The sequence below is a fragment of the Mustela nivalis genome, assembly GCF_964662115.1.
Source record: "Mustela nivalis genome assembly, chromosome: 18".
NCBI classification, from domain to species: Eukaryota; Metazoa; Chordata; class Mammalia; order Carnivora; family Mustelidae; genus Mustela; species Mustela nivalis.
Window position 1 is genome coordinate 7,885,568 of NC_139037.1, and position 21,314 is coordinate 7,906,881.

General features: G+C 44.8%; 1 long non-coding RNA gene across 1 annotated transcript; it reads right to left on the minus strand.

Annotated features, from left to right (window-relative positions):
• Nucleotides 1-961: 961 nt before the first annotated feature.
• On the minus strand, nucleotides 962-20,211 carry LOC309853225. Its single transcript, XR_014305585.1, has 2 exons — nucleotides 20,079-20,211; nucleotides 962-1,311 (listed from the first exon to the last, which is right to left on the minus strand). It is a non-coding gene; the product is annotated as an uncharacterized lncRNA (long non-coding RNA).
• Nucleotides 20,212-21,314: the final 1,103 nt, after the last annotated feature.

Sequence of the window (21,314 nt, forward strand, 5' to 3'; positions counted from 1 at the left end):
TTATATTCATCACGATCACACCACCGTGATCGTTGTAAGGAGAGATTTCCTAAATATCTCAACTGACCACCCTGTTGCAACTGTAAGGATCCTGATAAGAAAATCCATACATGTTGAAAAGCGCAAAGATCCTAGACACTGGGATTAAAAAAAAAAAAAAAAAAAAAAAAACGCCAGGGTGTTGAAAGCCCGAGATCTTTATATTCAAATGCATCAGTGGGCGTGTTAAAACTGACTGAATCTCAGTTTCTACCTTAACAAAGCAATAATTATATTATATATTTTGTATTGTATAATTATATTATAGCCTGGGACCAGGTAGGGTGTAAAATAAACAGAGCCGTCTATGTAAATGGCAAGCCCATTCACTCGCAGACAGCATGGTCAGCAAGGTCCTGTCTCCCTGCCCAGCCTTGTCGTGAACTCATATCCAGGATTCGTGCCTTGACAGCCTTTGAGAGGGTGGGAAGGGGGCCCAGGGGCGGCTCACCCCACCTGGCTCTTCCAGAGAAGGGGGCCTTTGGAATGGGGGCCTAACGCCGATATCTGTACCCTCATAACGCTCCATGCCATACTGTGGCTCCCTCTGAGCCTAGCATTAAGGCCTGTCTCCCTTCACCTTCTGGACTACAGGCTTTTAGGAGCAGCTAAAGGGCTCATGCTCTTTCCCTCACACGCAGCATTCAGAACACAAGCAGTGTGTACACATGCACGGGGATCATTCATTAGGTGCTTGTTGGAGGAATGAATAATAGAACACTGCCTTCCCCCGTCATTGAGCATAGCAAGCCATATTCTATTTGCTGACTTCGTGTCATGTCTTTCCAAGCAGCACCTATATCCTGGTTTTATTTGGTGACATGTCCCCAGGCAGAACACAGTGCCTGGCACACCCTGGGTGCTTAATAAATGTTTGTTTTGTGAATGAATGAAGGAATGAATAAATGAGTAAACCACGGAGTGGCTCAATGAATATTTAATGGTTCAGGCTAAATAAAACATTTGCCATCTGATGACTTGGGTAAATTGGGATATATGCATCAGCTCATTAAGTATATGGCAAAGAATCAGTCATTGAACTTGTCTCTTTGTAAAATATGATTTGGGGGCTGTAATAAACCCAGGATTATGCATGCATGAAATAAAACTTTGGTTGTAGACTTTCCATAATGATTCTGTTCCTCTATGTTCCATTCTGACTTGAAGGTCCTTTTCCTTAAAGCCTGATGTCTTTATTCCCTATCTTCTCATCTCACCCCTCCTCAGGGACAAACCTATAAATGCCAGCAGACTTTGTTGTCGATTTTTTTTCTGGAGGAAAAAAAAACAACAACAAACAAACATTAAATGGCATGTGATTCATTTCAGAGACACAATTTAGCCTTTCTTTTATAAAGTGGAAAAAGCATAAGGGGTTCATCAGAAATAAATGTCTGAACATTACTACGTGCTGGCCAGGATGTGAAAGGAGCTCTCACACCATGTTGGTGAAGATCTGCGATAGTAAGGCTCCTTTGGAAATGCATTGCAGTTTCTATGAAAACAGAGCACACACCTGCCCTATAATCCAGGATCTATATTCCTAGGAATATTACCCAATAAAAATGGCAGCATATGTTCAAAGCAGACATACACAGAATGTTTCTAGAAGATGTACTCACCTTAGTGAGAAGATTAAGTGGGTGTGTTTTCTCCATTCGATGGAATACTATATAGTGGTTAAAAAGAACAGATGACGGGTACAATAGTACTATCCATTTCAAATGCATCTGGAAGGATCTCAGAGATATTTTGGTGAGTGAGAAAAAGTGGACACAAAAGGGCACAAACTATATAATTCCAGTTACAGAAAGATGAAAAACAGGCAACACTAATCAATGATAGTGGAAGTGAGAAGAGTGATTGGGACAGGAGGCTGTGTTGAGAAGGAACAAGGGAGACCTGGAGATGCATCGTATCTGGTTGCCAATGGTGAGTGCTTAAGTAGTACCTGCCATCAAAGCCATGGACACGAGATTAGTGCACTTGACGTTCTTGGCTATATGTATATTATTCTTCATTTAAAAAAATTAAATGGCAGCAAATGTCAGGATTCTTTAACTATATACATATTTATTACTTTTTAATGAAAGTTTGTATCCCTCTTTATTCATTAGCACAGTCTTCTTACTTCTTTTAAACTATCAGCAAGCATCTTTGGGTGTGTTTTCGAGGTATTATATTAATAGAGTCAGTTCAGCTACCGTGGTGTTTGTCATGTGGACCTCTCAGCTCAGAGGACAATTGCCATAGAGCAGTGTGAGCTTAAACTCGGGAGCCATGAGAACTGGTTTTGCTGTGAATTAGCTGGGAGACACAGTGCTGGACACATTATCTTAACCTCTTCGAGTTTCAGTCTACTTACCTAGGAAGTGGGAATAATACTGGTATGGCCTCACAGGGATCGAATGAGAAAAATGTATGTGGGTAGCTCAGTGCTTGGCACAGTGTAAGGGTAACTAGTCATCATATCAGTAGTATTAGAAGTAGTGGTTGTAATAGTATGAACAGCAATCACAAAGGGAGTAACATTATAGCTGGAGCCACACTGGCCTGTCCAGACCAGAACTTAGATTGCTGGGTTTTGAGGGGAAGACATCGAGGAGGGGCAGGGGGGAAATATGAGTGCTGTGAGTAGTAATGATACTGTGGCCATATCCACATCAGAATGGAAACCTCTGAGCTTGGCTTGGAAAAAGGAGAACACAGCCTACAAGACATTTGTTCCTGGATCTGGAATACCCCATACTTAAGGCAGGACATTTATCCATGTTCCTGGTGTCACCAGAGCCCAAAGTAAAGCCAGATGTGCCTTGCCCCAGTCTGAACCCCAGCCTGTGGTTCAATGGGCAGATGGATCACATAATTCTCTGTAATGATTCTCCCTCAGCGGGCTGCCATGGGACAGTGCATGATTATTGTGTAGAAAAGGAAACCAGGGGTTAAACCTTGGTGGAATCCATGTCTGGTTAGATCATTTACATTCATAATTGCTTTCCATCACCACAGTGGAGTGTGTCTGGTTGTTCATAATGGGAAAAGTGATTTGCTGCAGTGTCCACATGGAGAAGGCTGTGTGACTCACAGGTCCAGGCCCAGCTTCGGGAACGCAGTGTGGCTGAGTCCCTACTTAGACTGATTTAGTCTGAGATGTTGCCACTCTTCCTGGCAAGGCCTTTAACACTCAGAGACAAGAAGGGCCATGAATTCATTCAGAATGTAAAAGATAGGTTGATAATGCTCATGGCAACTCTTGCCTTTGTCAACAGCTGTGGAAGCTGTCACGTGTTTAGCCTCCACTATGAGCTAAGTGCTTTATGTGCACTGTGTCGCTATGACCTCACACCTACTCTGACTGTCTAGACTTGATCATCCCCATTTTAGAGAGGAAGAAAAGAAGGCTTATAGCACTGAAGTCAACTTTGTGAGTGACAGAGCTGGAAATCACATTCTTCCATGCCTCACTCCCAAGTCTGGGCTTCCCCAGTGGAATCTGGTAGAGTATTTGAGAGTTGGACTTCAGTTGGCTACGACTGGGCTCTATGCTCAGGCTCTCCTTAACAATGATCTGAGTTCCCTCCTCAAAGGGCTGTGTCAGGATCAAACCAGAGACCCTCCTTGCCAGCTCCCAGTCCCCAGCCCACATATCATATCCATTTGGAAAGCACTGTAAGTTCATGGTGGCCCTTCTTTTTTCCAAGGAATCTGATCCCATGAGGAGTTATCCTCAGGAAAACTTGGAGTGAGAATAACTCAGTTTTCCCAGGGTAAGTCTCACACATGCTATCAGATTCCTAGAAGACCCCAAGATGAAAAGAAAAGATGTGAAATCTTATATTGTCTTCACCAAAATGTGAAAACAAGTTCCAGTTCACTAGGGTGCCATATTGGTGGAAGCTCGATAACAGAGGCCGATAAATGAGATTAGCTGCTATTGGCTGTCATGCTTGACATATAGGGTATATTTAGTGAACTACAGTAGTTGTTTTTATTCTCATTCTGTAAAAGATGAGCATTAGTTTTCATCTCTTATAGATGAGTTGAGAGACTTCTTACAAGGATTCAGTTTCCGAACAAGACCATAACCCCCAAAGGCATCCCAAATGTCACTGTTTTGCATGAAGGGGAGATTCTACCATTGCCCATGGGCTGCTGGTTCTCTCGGACCAAGTGGAGGACCAGATCTCCCATGGAATCTTGGGAGTAATGTGTCTTCATCTCACAGGATGGAATCGAGATCTTGATAATAGAGAAGAATACTGAAAAAAATTGGACCCCTGCGTAGGCATTTGCTTATGAGAAGCTAACACCTCTCCTGCAGTCGAATTGATTTTTGTCTGCCCACTCTGGGGCTGCCAGGAGCCATGGTGCCTGGCTGATGCTGGGTGTTCTCCACCAAACCATCTCCAGGTGCATCAGAAGTGCACATACACAACAAACTGTTTGTATGGGGTACTGTGGTTGCCTGGAGTTGTGGCAATGGTGCACTGGGACACACTTGAAGCAGAACGAATGAGAAGCTGGGTGTGTTTCAGTCACATCTCCCAGATTTACATCTGCTTAGAATATTTTTAGCTCAACACATTTCTTGTTACTGAAACTGAGCCGGAGCTGTCACATACAATTCAAGATAGAGCCAGGCTTGACTCTGTTTCCTATTTTCCAACAGCCAAAGGCCCACACTTCAGAACTCATTTGAGTGATTATGGAAAAGATGAAGTCGTTGTAGATTTCATCACCACTAAGGCCTGCCATGTCTTGTAAGTGACTTGATATTTACATAGATCAGGCTTTGAAAATAATGAACTCCCAGGAAATATATAGTGGACGTGCCTCCCTAAGTCACAAAGAAGAAAATGCCTGGTGTAAGAGAAGTAGCCAGGGTAGTAGTAGCCAGAGTGTGCACTGTGGAACCCTCCATGAAAAGAGGGCTCTTTTACCAAATAATGGATGTATATTATTGCCCCTTCTTAGAGGTTCCTTAATTATGTGAGCAAACTAAACTTTCTAAAGTCACAAAACCTTTATCTCAGGGTTTTCTGAAAGTCTTTGCTCATGGAAACATTTTCCCCCCACAAGGATCACCTATTGCCTAGAATGTGTTCTAGGAAATAACCAGTCAGCAAAAAAGCATCCACTGTTGCAGAGGTCCAGAAGCACATTTCTTCTTGATCTCCAGGTCCTCAGAGAGATCTCCCAAATAGAAGTCCTGCTAAATAGAATCTAGTTGGCCATAATTATTTAACACTGATCAGATTTTCAGAGAAGGAGCTGAGAGGCTGGAGAAGAATCACCTTCACAAATACAAAAGAAGTTCTGGACTTTTCTTCATGGCCATCTGTCTTGGTCCATTTGAGCAGCTATAACAAAATGCCACAGACTGGAGGGCTTAACCAGCAAATGTTTATTCCTCACAGTTCAGGAGGCTAAGTAGTCCAAGATCAAGGTGCCGGCAGATTTGGTGTCTGGTGGGGGCTCACTTGTTAGTTCTTACATGGTCATCTTCTTGTTGTGTCCTCACAGGGCAGAAGGAGTGTGAAAGCTATCTGGGGTGTCTTCTATAAGGGCATTGATCCCATTCATGAGGTCTGCTCCCTCATGCCTAATCACTTCCCAAAGTCCCCAACCACCTAAAACCATCACCTCGGGGATTAGGTTTCAACATGTGAATTTTAAGGGAACACATACATGCAGTCCATTGCACCATCTAAGTTAATCTCTTGCAAACTAAGTCAAAAGTTCAGGAGGGAAACCAATATTGACCTTGATAAAGTCATAGGCAGGACTTTGGTTCTTGATCTGAGCTCTGGAGTCTTCACTTCTTACACCCTCAAAATCTTGATCTTTAAAGTGAGGACAATATAATAATAACAGTAGCATCTGCCTGTATGAATCTCCTGAGGATGAAATGGTGTAAACCCTGGACCTGTTAGAAGCCTCCAATAAATGTTGGCCATTAGATCTCTTTGCTATTTTTCTGATTCTCTTGTCTTCTCATAGTGATGAACACTGAAGCCCTTAGACAATAAAATCATCTTATTCCAAGGCAATGAATACAGAGCAACCCCCACCCCCGACTGAGGGGAATAGGGACCCTGCGATGCAGAGTCAGTGGTGGCCGCCCTGGAATGGAAAGGAAGCAGGCCAAGGGGCTGGGACTTGTGCCAAGACGAAGAAAGAAGAGCACAGAAGCAGCCCTGAGGCCGAACAGTCACATACAAAAGGAAGGGACCTGATTGCCGCCAAAACAAACTTGTAAAACATGGCCACAAAATGCCACTGAGCTACCTATGAAATGTTGGCCATACCTTCAGGGAAAAGTAGAAACAGCTATGCGATTTGGTTGCTTCATTTTTCTCTTGCATGTCTGGTTTAGTTGTGCGGGTTTTTTCTTTTAACAGAACTTTGCTATTGTCTGGGCCTACAAGTTTTTCAAGGATAGGCAGTCCTCTCCATTATTTACATTACACAAGACCTTGGCATGCAGGCCTGAAAAAATGGGTGCTTGCCATCTGTCAGGAGTCTTCAAGAGTGTGTATGGGGCAGTGGGTGATGAAGTCAGGGCTGGACTCCCGCATTTGTTTCCTGAGGCTGCCATGACAAATTACTGCCAACTGGGGACCTTTCAACGAGAGCTGGCGGTCAAGCGTCAGCAGGCCGTGCTCCTTTAGAAGGTTCTGGGGAGGGTCCTTCCTTGCCAGCTCTGGTGGCTTCTGGTGCTCCTGGTGGCTTCTGGTGCTCCTGGGACCTTTTGGCTTGTGGCCACATAGCTTCAGTCTCTGCCCCCATCTTTACATGGTCTCCTCCCTATGCGTGTCCTCTCTTCTTTGATCAGGATACCTTCATTGGCTACAGGGCCCATTCTTATCAAGTCTGATCTCATCTCAAGACCCTAGATGAATTACATCTGCAAAGACCCTGTTTTCAAATAAGGTCATATGCTGAGGCTTCAGATGGACGTGAATGTGGGGGAACACCCATATTCAACACACTCCCACTTGGGACCCTGCGGCAGAAGTTACTGAGGGACATGATGATGGACTAAGGGAGGAACTGCACTCAGTAGGAAAAGGAATATTGAAATAGTAAGTGGAGCCCCTGGGTGCCCCTTGTGCTGTGTTCATGTATTATCTCACTGGGGGCTCACAATAAACACGTGGGGTGAGTGTTGTTGCTATACCTGCTCTGCAGGGGAGAGGGAGTGAGGGCTCGGTGATACTGTGGGACTTGCCCCTGCTCACACATCTAATGAGTGGCTGTCAGCACTAGAGCACAGGTCCGTGTGCCTTTGGCACCCATGCTCTGTGACTTTGTGCAGAGAAAAGCCAGACAACACAGTTCTTTGTGGCCTGTTGCAAATAATGCAGAAGACCCAATGCTAAATATTTGGTCAATGTTTGGTTAACTGTGTAAGACTGTGTGATGCTCACCTATAAAGCATTTTCTTTATGCTGCTCAAAAGCTCCCCGCCCCTTCTTCCACACCATCGCCAACAAACATTTCCTCTACATCCTCCATAGGCCTAGCACAGAATTTATGTTTTCCAGAACATTCTCTAATTTGAGATGAGCCCTTGAAAGTCTGTGTGAGTAGCACCAAGGCAAAAAAAGAAAAGGAAAAAAAGAAGGGAAGCAAACAAACAAAGAAGCAAATATGCTGTTTGGGACAGGCCATCTGGGCACCAGACTTGGGGCTGTCCCTGAGGTGTGATTCAAATTCTTCCAGGTCTCGGGGTTTCCGTGTCCTCAGGTAATAACCAGCGGCTTAGACAAGAGTTTTCCTGAAGTCTGGCCCAGCTCCAACCTGCTGTGGCTACCCCTGCTCTCACGGCTGTGGTATCTCCAACAGGAAGCAATCTGGTGTCTCAGAATGAAACTGGCTCCCAATTCTGTCTGGCCCTGCTGGCCACAGGCCTTTCTTCTTTGCTTTTCTCCTCCCTATAGACATCTCAGTATCCAAAGAAACTCACAGTTACGTTGATAGAGAACTTCCCTTTTCAGTAGGATATGGACTTTCTCTATATTTAAGATGATTCTGTATTACAGTGTTCTCACCCTGCTGTCCCATGCTTCACATGCCTGGCCTTACCAGACCTCAACAAGTGGCAGGAACCAGGGATAGAGCTGGCTACCAGGAACTGTCTCAGCCTTGATCATGATGATTTAGTGCACAATGAATTCTATTCCAGATATTCTGCTAAGACTTCAGTCCACTTGTAGCTCCCCCGGTCTGAGCTCAGGTGCAGGTCTCTGAGCTGCTGTGAGGGAACAACAGCACATTCATTCCTGGACCAAGCTCAAGGCCCTCTGACGGCGACAAGTGATTCTTCCAGCAAGTGCCACATGCTGCCTCATCTCCACCTCGGACTTTCTATTTTATTTTTAGTTGAAAAATGATTCATGCCCCCACCACCTCCCCCATCTCCTATGGATCTGCTGCCTCTCAATCATTAGGAGTTGGTAGACTGTCCACTCTGTATACAGAATTGGCCACCTAGAATAAGCAGAGTGATCCCTGGAAGTAGAAGTGGAACAAAGAAAGGCCCTGTGAAGGTGAAGGTCAAGTCTGGAAGGCAGTCACTATAACTGTTCTTGCCATGCACGGCACCACCCTCCTAGGCAAGGTACACTGGGAAGGCAAGGGCTGGGTGGGCAAGCCTGGGAAAAATTTCTTGGATGCCTGATTCCAGCTACCTCTTGGTATTTGCTTAGAAGAGAAAATGGGGGAAAGGAAGCAGGTAATAGTAGCTGAGCCTCCTTGACATCTCTTTGGCCTGAGTGTTCTCTGCCATTTTGTGGACTGAAGCACAAGGGGCCAGGGTGACTAGAACCCGCATGGATTTGAGAGGAAGGCATTTAGAGAAGACAGTCTGTCCGGCTAGTAATTGAGTCATAATCTATCCACTGATGGACTGACCCGTCTATCTAAAATACTTATTGCGTGTCTACTCTTCGGTAGGTCATATGCTGGACTCTGAGGTCATTGTATAGGTGAGAGATCCACAAATATTTTCTGTAAAAGTCTGGAATGTGAGTATTTTGGTCTGTGGGTCATAAGATCTCCATCACAACTCCTCAACTCTGCCATGTAGTGCAAAAGCATTCAGAAAGGATGCACACAGATGAAGGTGACTGTGTTCCAATAAAGCTTTATTTATAATTATACATAGCAAACTGGATTTGGCCATGCACCATAATTTGCTATCCCTGATGTACATGAGTAGGCTAGGGCCCATATTAATTGGGGAAGACATCCTATTTTCTGCCCATAATTTGTTGTGTGCTGAAGTGGGTAGAAAAATGAGGGAGTTAAGAAGCAAGAGGAGCAGCGACAGCTTCTCAAAAGAGGACATACTTTAGCTGGGTTTTGAAAAATGAATAGTAAATCACCAGGCTAAGGAAAGGATACATTTGAGACACACAAAAAAAACATTAAATGAGAGTCTAACTGTGTGAAAGAGCATGACCTCTTCTAGGGCCAGATGAAGCTCTTGATGCACTTGGAAAGACGGCAGAAAAGAAAGAGGTATTTCTGTAGCAAGTGCATTTCTGTAACAAGACTGATGAAGTTCTTGTCTTTCCCTATTGTGTCAAAAAGGATAAAACCATCCTAAATCCAGGGGTAGGAACCCCATGCTCAAGCTATCAGGACAAAGGTCTCAGCATTGATAATGATCATTTGATGCACAGTTAATCCTGATGGAGATACCATATAAGACTATAATCCATTTTTAACATTCAATCCCTCTGAGGACACTATGAAGATAGTATTATCAGAGCCATTTTACAAGTAAGGAAACTGAGGCCCATATTGATTATATAATTCATGAAAATTTACATAGGTCTTCCGTGGCAGAAGATGGGTTTAAATTCAAGTCTGAGCAACTTCAAAGGTTATGCTCTTATGAACTAGCTCAGCTACTCTCAAACTTAAATACGCATAATAAGAACCTGGGGGGTGTCCATCAAATGCAAATTCTTAGACCAGCCTCCAGATGGTTTTAAACCACAGGTGTGGAGCAGAGCCTGGGAATTTGCGTTTTAGCCAGCTCATCCAGGTGATCTCAGTGCAAGTGGTTCTTGGGAATGACACTCTATACCATAAGTTACTCTACCTCCTAAGCTCACATCCAAGATAGGATGGCCAACTGTCTGGGTTTGCACATACAGAGTCCCTCATACCCCAGGAACTCAGGACAGCCGATGAGCCTACATGCCTCACTCAGTCCACACACATCATTCCTACCTCGATTCCTGGCACGTGGTCGACGCTTGGAAAATATTTGTGGAGTGAATGAATGAGCACAGCTCACTGCAGAAGCCCAGGGTTGATTGGCAGGGCTTTCCTGCAGCTGGGAATTTGAGGGAATCATCAAGGGCTAACTCAGAGGGACAGCTTCTCCCGCTCCCCTGAGGAGTTAGTCACAGCCCTGGAAAAAGTGATGCCTCATCATATTCCTATTTGTGCTTACGTGTTCAGGCGACGCTTGTCCTTAATGCGAGAAGAAAGGAGAAGGAGGCAGGCGTAAATCTTTTCTGTCATGACTACTCTTTCTGCCTTTCTTTTGTCCTCTCCCAAACTCACAACGGTCCCTTTCCCCTCCTGAGAGAGACCTACCCACTGGGCTCTGGGGTCTGTAGGAGACACCATGATGGTGAAAAACCAGATTGTGACATTTCGTCCAAGGTCTGCTTCCCAACTGTTGATAGCACTCCTTGGCAAGATGATGACACCCTTAGGACCTGAAAAAGGCACATAAAGTTGGGGGTACCAAGACCCTTTCTTGGGAATCTCATTGGGCTGGCCTGCAGTGCCTGCATGTGGACAGGGCTATGCAGAACAGAGGCAGCAAGGCTCAGATAATAAAATATATTTTTATCATAAATATCTGTCCATTCATCACTCGCCTACTTAATGGGTATCTTGCGCTCCTGTTCAGAGGCAAGAATGGCCACAGACTTCGGGGATCTCACTAGTTTAGAACTTAAGGGGTGTGTGGGGGTGAGTCAGGCATGTATTGAAAAATCACATTCATAAGGATAGAACTGCAGTCATTACAGTCATGAGAGAACTCACAAAGGAAAGAACAGGGCTTTGTCAGATCCCATAACATGGGGATGTGGCCCAGTCTTGGGGTTCATGGAAGGTATCCCTGAAGGAATAGCACTTAAGCTGAGGTCCAAAGGTGGAGTCAGAGTTAGCCAGATGAAGAAAGGGAGGAACGGCATTCTAAAGCAAGAGAACAACATGGGCAAACACGTGTTTACAAAGGGCAGCAGAACTTTCTAGCATAACCTTTCTTGTCTTCCTTTTCTCACTCTCCTCCCTTCTTCCTCCGCTCTTTTTCTCCCCTTCTCCTTCATCTCCTCCTAATACTTGTCTGATTTTCCTTCTAATGTGGTCGCTGTGTGTATCGATCTACGTGCTGCTGTTATGGAATAGGTATCATTCCCCAGGCTAGAAACAGGCTCCCAAACCACCCAAGGGCTGTATGCTTTCCTTCCAGACTTCCGTCTCTTGCTGGCCCCACACAAATGCAGGGGTTCCGTGGTGTGAAAGAAAAGCAAAAGCCCCCCGGGGAACTCCTCACTCTGTTGCAAATCGCTCTAGAACAGGACTGACGCCCTGCCCTTGCACAGCCCCAAGCCCTCTCTGGGCTCCTGGTGGGCCCTGGGGTCTCCAGGTGGGCCTTGCAGCCACCGTGGATCTGGCTCAGGCTGCACATTGGGTGAGAGTTTGGAAGACGATTCCCCAAATGCAGAAACAAGTGGCATCTTCAGGGAGAAGCCAAGCTCTTTTCACATAGTTCGCTCTGATTTGTGCTACATTAAAGCAAACCTTCCGAGTCAGCTTCTGGTGCGAGCCCTAGGACTCTTCTAAATGTATTGTTTTCACAAAGACGTTTTCATTGTTAATCAACGGGGCGCCATGGATTTGACGCTCTGGAAGTGGAGGACAGGTTTTGCAGCTATTTATTTACCGAGAGGGAAACAGAACAGTGGTTGCATTTGCCACTCCTGAATTTATTGTCAGTCCTTCTGTGTGGTGTAAAATTTGTCCTCGTCTTCAACAGCCCTCAGAAATAAGCATTCCAAATATATTCGCCTACTGTACAGAGATGTGCTGATGCCTCTCCTTGCGATTTTGCAAGAGAGGATGGGAAATAGTAGATCTAAGTAGTAGGAAATGATTCTTGGGAAGAAAAAAAAAAAAACCTGGGGCCTTTATAAAGCCTAGGAAATGCCAGGAATCACAAAGCCGCCACCTGGGGTAGCCCCTTCCGAAGGAGCTGGGTTAATACTGCAGGCCAGGGGGAGCCAGGAAGGAGGGTGTCCCAGGACTATAGTGAACCGGTCATAGGACACACTTTCTCTGCAGGATAATCACAACCGACGGTCAGGTGATGGGCCCATCGGGTCTTCCAACCACACCTACTACCTGGCCGCTCACGCCTTTCTCCCTCCTCTGCCAACACAAAGGGAAATATTGGGACTTAGGCTGGAGAATGAGGATTGTGTCAACTTATGCAATCTGGAAGTCCCCAAATCTTCGTGCCCAGATGCAAGAAGCTTCCTGAAAACAAACAGGAAATGAATCTGGTTTCCAACCACTTTACCCGCGGGCCAAAGGTACCCTGGAGCTGGAAGGCCCCGCCCCCTGCGGCGGGCGGAGCGCATCTCTCCCCAACTCCATGTGAAGTCAGCCGTGGAGGGAACATTTTCACCAGGAAACTGCTCATGGCTACAAATCAGGACTTCTTCTTCATTTTTTTTCAGTTTGTCAGCACAGGGATGCCGAATACCACGCTATTATCCATTCTCTCTCCCCAAATGGCACACCCATTAATTTATTTATTCACCCGAGCCATATTTATTGAACGATTATGTCCCAGCACTCCGGAGTAGGAAATCCAGTTTCCTTTTTATCGGTGTGAAAACTGAAGGTCAGAGAAGCGAGCCGATTCAGGCAGAAAGACTCTGTGCCAGCTCTCTGCCCAGCACCGGGCATGAGGGACCAACAGAGAGGCAAGTCCCTGCCCTCGCAGACTTCATATTCTTTCCACTTTTTAATCTGCGTGTATTATATAATTAATCATTCTCCACTTTTATAAAAGACGTAAAGGCATGCGAAACTGTATCAAAGCTTCAGATCAGTGGAAAGAAGCAGCGCAAGAACTAACGGCCCCTCCCCCGAAGCAAAAGCATTCCGTATGACACTGGGAGGAGGAAGTGTCTTATTGTAGGTTTGCTTTCCACTCATATCACTGATGATCAGAAAGCATCATAAGTAAACGCCTGGAGTAGGAGTTCTGGCTCCCCTTCATGTAGGAGGAACCTGTAGAGGCGAACTGGAGGAGGCAAGGTTACTTCTTCAGGAAACCGGGTAGGAGTAGACCTTGCTGCCCAGAACCCCAAATGGGACTATGTAGTCCCAGGTGCTTTGTAAATAGGGAAGTGCTTTCCAAAAGCTGGCCTTAACCTCCATGATTGTTAGTCTTTAGTGTTACTATTACTACTACATTTAAAAATGAAAGCATATGACCTTGTAATACCTAACACAATCCTGGACTTGCCTTTCTGGGAGAAAAGAGCTCCTGTAACCTTTCAGGTGTCCCCTTCCCTTTCTGCCCTTCTGACAGTCTCCCAGGGGAGCGGCGTGGGAGCGCCGTGGGCCCAGAGGGCATTTCCTACCCCAGGGGGCCAGCGAGCCCCAGTCTGCGAGTACCACGGCGAGGCAGTGGCTGGGATGATAAGCCGGAGAAGATTTCATCGGTTCCCCGAATCCAGTCATTAGGCTTTAGCCAAATCAGAGCTATCACGGGACCCTGAACAAGAGATGAGGCACATCTGCTAGGAATCGAGGCTTCTCGCCCCATCCACACAGTAAACCACTCTCCCTAGCAAAACAAAATGTTCCCGTTTATAATTATCTATTTTATTTATTTATTTTTTTTCTTTTTTAAAGAAAGTCATGCGAGGCACTAGCGTGGTGCCGAAGCCGGTTGCGTTCAAAAACTCCAAAAATGATAACAAATGTTTTTATTTTATTTTCCAAACCATATGGACTTGCCAGCTCAATGCATCACTGCTTGTTTATTCTAGAGCAGCTGTCGGCACCCTGATAATGCTCTAGTATCGTTCGAGTGCAGACTGCCAAGCCACAGTATATGGAAGTCATCTCACAAATTGAAGGAAAGAAGAAATAATAAAACCCCACTTCAGATTCCAACGGCGAACTGCTGCAAAGAAGAGGGTCGGGTAAGGGGTGTGGAATCCTATAAATAGTCTCAAAACCCAGCATTGTTTTAAGTAGGATAAAGTGTGACTCGTCTGGTTCATCGCAGCTAGCATTTGACCTTTACAAAGGTACAACTTGTGTTTCATTGCCAAGTGCAACTTGGTGTTTTCTTCTTTTAATTACTAAACTGTGATTCGAAAGTCAGCAGGCCACAAGAACACAGTTTAGAAACTTGATTCCCTATAGGTTTCAGGCACTTTGTATGTATTTATTTGTTTTGACCATGATAAAACAACCACTCATGACAGGGGTAGACAGCCAAACACACATCTCGGCCTTGTGTCCTAGGATCACCCGAAAGTTTTATTAGAGTCAGTTGATGGAGTCTGGCCCCTGTGTCCTACATAGAGGAGAGTAAGTTGAGCAGAGAAGTCCTAACTCTCAGCGGGGAGGAAGTGGCTCTGCCAGGATGCATAGTGTTGTGCCTTCATTTGTACTGTGGACCCAAATTCTACCTACTAGAACTTCCTTCATTGTTCACATATGACACTGGAGGCAGCTGGCTAGAAAGGAAGAGGAAGACAGGTCCTAGGTAAGCCTTGGGCGTACAAGGCACTGAGCCTTACCTCACCTAATCCCCAGCAGACCTCAGTGAGGTAGGCAAGATTATCCCCCTTTTACAAATGCAGAAGCTGAGCCTCTAAGTCAGGGAGCAGCTAGTCCAAGACCCTGTGTCTCCAAAAGGGATGTGGACTCCAAAAGTCCTCACTCCGGTACCTGAGAATGTGACCTTATTTGGAAAAAGGATTTTTGCAGACATAATTAAGATGCAGGTTAGGATGAAGTCACAGTGGAGTAGAGTTGGCCCTTCCTCTGACAAGACTGGTGTCCTCACAAGAAAAAGGAGAAGAGGCACAGAGACAGACACACAGACAAGTGCCACCTGAAGACATAGAGCCTCAGAGGGGAGACGACATGAAAACTCGCGGGGAGAATGCCAGGGGACCGCGGAGGCAGAAATGAACAAGGGAAACCAGGGATGCCTGGTCAGCCACAGCAGAAGCCACGACAAAGCCACAGAACGGATCCTGCCCTGGAGCCTTCAGAGAGAGCAGGACCCTGCCAGCACCTTGCTTTCAGACTTCGAGCCCCCAGCACTGGGAGGGAATAGATTTCTGTTGTTTTAAGCCACTTTGCGGGAGTTTGCTTTGGCAGCTTCGGGGTACGAATACGAAGGGTTCGTATGGTTTAGACACCTTCCTGTGGCTGGGTATCCTTTACAGTAAGTGATAAAGAGGAATGCATTTCGAAGAATCCCAAAGATGAATGGGAAACACGACATGGGGATGGGACAGGTGAGGAAATCCCCGCCTACGTCCGATTCCTCCTCACGGACTGAATGTTTCCTCCACACCATGCATTCTACCAGGTGCCCGGCATTCAGAGACGAGTCAGCCATGGTCCCTGCCTCGGGGAGCAATGATCCAGCGCTGTTAGCATTATTATCCCCAACGTACAGACGAAGTCCCTAAAAATGGAGATCGAATCATGAAGGAGATCAATAGAACTTGGATGCCCAACGTTTTTTTTTTTGTTTTGTTTTAGAATAAGGCAGTGTGGAAAGCAGTGTGCGATGGCCATCTGGGGTTATATCAGGGAGAGGAAGGGGTGGCAACTGAGCAACTGCTCCAAATAAGGATCTCTGGCAGTGACGTCCTCGCTGGGGAAGTCGGAGGGCACTGATGAGAAAGGCTAGCTGCTGCAGAAGCCATGCATTGGCAAGGACGTCAAGCCTTGAGCCTCCCTGCAGGAAGGCCTTGAACAGCACTGTGAGTAGTTCTGCGGGGTTCTGGTAGTCCACCGCAGGTTTTGCAGAGGGGACAGACATGCAGGGTGTCCTAGCTGGTTCTAAATGACTAACCCCACAGGAGAGGAGTTCGAGCAGCCCACAGCTATGCCCAGACTCTCACATGGGCAGCGGCTTTCTCATATCAGTTAATTCCTCTAGAACCGGTCTAGATAGTCTGGGTCCTGGGTCTCCACTACTATGTGGCTAAGCCTGTGGGCCCCCAAGTCTTGATATATCTATTCTCTTATGGGACATGACACCACCTAAGCACCAGCACAGATCATTTTGATCATGTGCTCCAATATCTCATTTGGCAAGAAAAATCCAGCTAAGGAGAAACCATACCCCCGCCTGTGGGGACCTCTGGGTAGTGAGTTTCAGGAATGAAGAACGATTTTTCTCACGTAAAAAAAATTCTTTGGGGTTCTCCAAAGTCTTAATATTTACCTAACAAATAAAGCGCATTCCTCAGTGCGTGTTGCACTTCTGATTTATTCCGGATTTAAGTCTTGCACCAATTAGTGTAAATAGTTAAATCTCCATGTTTTTCAACATGCTTATTAAGTGTCTGGCTTATGTCATTTCATGAAATATTTATTTTGTCAGACACTTAGACTTTTACACATTTTGCACATTTGTATCTCATCTTGTTTAATCCGAATAGTGTCCAGGATTATGATCCCCAGTGTGCAGATAAGGAAACTTAAGGCCCAGTGAAGGCAGAGGACTCCTGCAAAGTCAACTCACTGGTTGGTCTCCAATACTGGCATCTTGATTCCAACACCTGTTTTGTGACCCACTACGTTACTCTTCCAAAAATCAAAAAGGTGAATGATGTCCTTTTTTTCCAGGACCATAAAGGAACAGACCCATACTCAGTTCATTTCTTGGCTTAGAGAGGGAGAAATCTCCCTCAAAACATCCTGGTCCTCTGACCCCCACCTTTGCCAAACACATATCTACACACAAACACCCACAACTGAACTTATAATAACATCCTCGCCCTCGAAAAGGGCCCCAGACACAGCTTGAAATGAAGATTGCCGGTCCCTCAATGCTTTGATCTAAGAACATGTGGTGGGTAGAATCTTTGCAAGGTGTTCCATGTAGTGACCCTGCAGGTAGCTCTTCCTCTAAGTAGTGATCACTTTGCTGAAAAGTTGCATGTAATTGATTATTGGTAAATCTATGTGATTTAAAATTCAGTTGCAGAACTTCTATTGAAAGTTGTTCTGGGGATTCCTGGGTGGCTCAGTTGGTTATGTGTCTGCCTTTGGCTCAGATCATAATCTCAATGTCCTGGGGTCCAGTTTCCTGCATCGGGCTCTCTGCTCAATAGGGAGTCTGCTTCTCCCTCTCCCTCTGCTCCTCCATCTAACTTGTGCTTTCTCATGTACTTGCTCTCTCTCTCTCAAATAAATAAAATCTTAAAAAAGAAAAATAAAGTAGTTCTGCAGCATCTTGGTTTATATAATGAATCGTCCTTTTGTAACTTATCCATTTACAAATTACAATTTGTTAAAACCTTAGTTGCAGGGAAGTTGTGACTACCCATCTACCAAAAGGGGTTGATCATTTCTTTTTTCCTTCCCCTCCTAAGATGCATCTCTGATTTGAGGTTTATCAATCCCCAAAGATTAAGAGATGTAAAGCTTCTAAATCTATCAAACATTTAACATAAACTCTAAAAAATTCACCTCCATGGGGTGCGCGGGTGGCTCAGTCAGTTAAGCATCTGCCATCAGCTCAGGTCATAGTTCCGAGGTCCTGGGATCAAGCCTCACACTGGGCTCCCTGCTCAGCAGGGAATCTGCTTTTCCCTACCCCTCTTCCTCTGCCCACCACCCCCTGCTCACGGGCTCTCTCTTATGCTTTCTCTCATATGCACACACACTCTCTCTCTCAAGTAAATAAATAAAATCTTTAAAAAAAAAAAAAAAGCTAAAAAATTCACCTTCAGTTAGGTCTGTGCATTCCAAATGTTTGAGTCTCAGTTTTCTCATGTAAACAAACTGAACTAAATGCTCTATGCCTTCTGCTTCTGAAAATCAAACACTCTCCCATCTCCCAGGCTCTCTAAGACAGAGTTTGTGGATTGTGGAAGGCTAGCATTAAGCTAGAAATGATGAAGAGAGTCCCTCTTTCCAAACACATGAAAACTGAATTCTAGCAGGAAAGAGAAAAGAAAATAAACAGATTACTGACCAGTATGTCAAGCTGTATGGGTGTCATTCTCTGGAGTCCTCACTAAGAACTTCAGCTACACCCAGAGAGGGACAATGAATCCATGCAAATAGCAGCCATTAAAAGATAATCCCCTTTCTGTACTTGACCTGACTCCAGATGGAGGTGGTGGACAACTTGAAGGAGCGGTTTTTGGGGGAGGAAAGAGTGGTCTTCCCAAAGACAGATTAGACCACACCCAGGGGAGTGTTAGCTTACAAGCAGCTCCACACTGACCACTGACTTCCCAGATGCTGGTAGCTTACCACCAGGACCCAAACACAGGGCAAAACACATAAAATTTCAGACTTGGTTAGGATTGCTGGATGAGACTCTAAAGACTGATCAGCTCCACCAAAGACTGACCCAGAGAGTGAAGGCTTGAGTTTTATTTAATTCTTTAGCTGTGTTCAATTTTTCTGTATTTGTCTTCTCTGAAATAGTTAAAATTAATGGTAAAAGGAAAATTCCATGCTTTAGTAAATATATGTCTTTCAGAAAATTTCTAGAATTCTCTAAACCTCCCTTTTCTCATCTGAAGAAAACAAATTGTTGTATGAAGATTAAATAAATACACATCAAATACTACATCTGGTCCACAGAAAGCCCACCATAATTTGGATGCCCTTGTGGTCTTAGTTGTAGCAATGCTGAGGGTGGTGCTGATGGCAATGATGGTGATGATGGTGATGATGGCAGTGGTGATGATGAGGGTGATGATGATGGTCATGGTGATGATGTTGATGGTTATGGTGGTGGTGGTGATAATGGTGGTGATGGTGGTGGTAGTCATGGTGACAGAAGCTGTTGCTGTGACTAGCATTCGAACTAAGATATTTTCTCACTCCTTGAATCTCACTGACTCCTTGATTCGGTATTCACTCTCCCATTAGTCTTTAGATCCACTCAATCTCTAACCATCATTCTTTTCTTGGTGTCTGCATATGTCTATTCACCTAATACGTCTATCTTGCCATCTCTCTTTCTGCCTATTTTCTTCCCAAGTTGAGTTCTCCAATCCCAGTCCCTCTCTACATGCCCCACTAAGCCCAGACATTATACTAGTAGCTCTATTTCTCTGCCATGTGTCATTTTTCTACTCCTTTTCCTCTTTTAGAGCCACTATGGCTCTTTTCATTTCTAATCAAATCATGCCACTGACTCCTAAGAGATAGCTGGTATGACAGAGGTAGTTCTAGCTATGCCCTTATGGTGTCTCACAATGTACTATGACCCACTACATCCTGGTATGGGCCACCTTCATGATGACCCCTGGGTGTCCTACATCAGCATTTTACATTTCCACGGGGTCTCTAGCCCAACTAGAATAGTAACAATCAATATCTGCTGGTGGCAGTCATTTCATTTTGGTTCCTATCACATTGATAAGCATCCTATGAACTTAGGACCCCTGGCTGAGAGCAGCCAATGGTATTTAGAACAATACCATATATGACAGTACAAGCTTTGAAGTCAGGCCAAGAGTTCCATTCTGATCCTGATGCTATGGGATGACCTTGACCTTGACTAGTTTTAAACTCTAAGGAACAGTTTCCTCATCTATATGGTAGAGATACCAGAACCAACCTCTCAGGGTCAACTGAAAATTAAATGAAACAATATATTTAAAATGCTGACATTAGCACCTAGCATATAACAAATGTCCAGCAAATACTGCCCACAGTTATTTCTCCTTGGCTTAAAAATTGAAAGTATAATCCAGCAATACCTCATTAAAGGTCATTCTTCTTGTCTAACTTCACAAAGATGCTGAAGGCCAAGGTGACTTCAGATGACAGTCCCAGCAGTGGAGGTCCCAAATGAAGATCCTGAGGCCTCTGTGATAAGCAAAGGCAAGGAAATGTACAGTACATGGAGATGAGATCTAGAAAAATAAGAAAATTAGGCCCCGTTTAAATTACCTTTACCCAGCATTAATCACGATGAATGCAGCATCTGGTCTATTTTTATACCAACATTAGAGGTCAAAGCCAGTGGAGATTTTGAATTTTTTTCTCCTTCTCAAATTACTCAGGTCTCAAAGTGGAAAAGATGACCTGTTGGTTTGCTGACTAGATATTTTAGACAAAGTCATGAGGCACTGACTTTTCTCTCCCTGGGACAGAATAAGGTGATGCTTTGTCAACCACCTGGCTAATTTCATTGCTGTTGACAGTTGATCCTAATAATGTGGTCAGCAGAGTAGGCTGGGGGCTCCTATATGATCTACTCTGGCTCCTGGATTTTCCATACAGGCTGTCTCCATTGATCAGATATAATCGAATAATGGCTGAAATTCTGCTTCTCGATGGGCCCTATAGGCCATTTCTTTATGACATGACCAAATTGGCCATAGCGCATTCAATTTGTTTTAATGGCCAACACAGAGGCAATTAAGGGGATTGACCGTGCAGCGATCCAAATTGTCCATTAAGAAGGTGGCCAAAACAACTGGACCAAAGGCGTACGCCCCATCCACTTACTTGGGGATGTCTAGACTTGGCTGCACCTTTCATTTTCTTAAAACCCCTGTTAACTAGTTCTCCTAAATGTTGACACTACAGTTCTCTAGAATGAAGCAAAGCAGTTTTGGAAAATAAAGAGGGATTTCTTAGGATGATCCTGAGCCTTCTGATCTGAGAGAGGTAATGGGAAGTAAGCACCTCATTCGAGCTCTGAAGATTTACAAGGATATGCAAAATTAAATGCACTGGTGCAGATTGCTACTAATACTCGTTTTATGAGGAGGGATTTATCTTTCCACTTAAGCAGCCCCCAAGGTTGTGATCCGTCTCTGTAATATGTACCTGCATTTGATCCATTGACAATTGACTTCATCTGTTCCTACTTTGCTAATTCACACAGCAAAGGAAAACTACTCTTGCAGGAATTTTAAAGATGAGAAACACACTCATTATTATTGAATACAATTGATCTTTGAGTATGCTTGCATTTAGATATACGC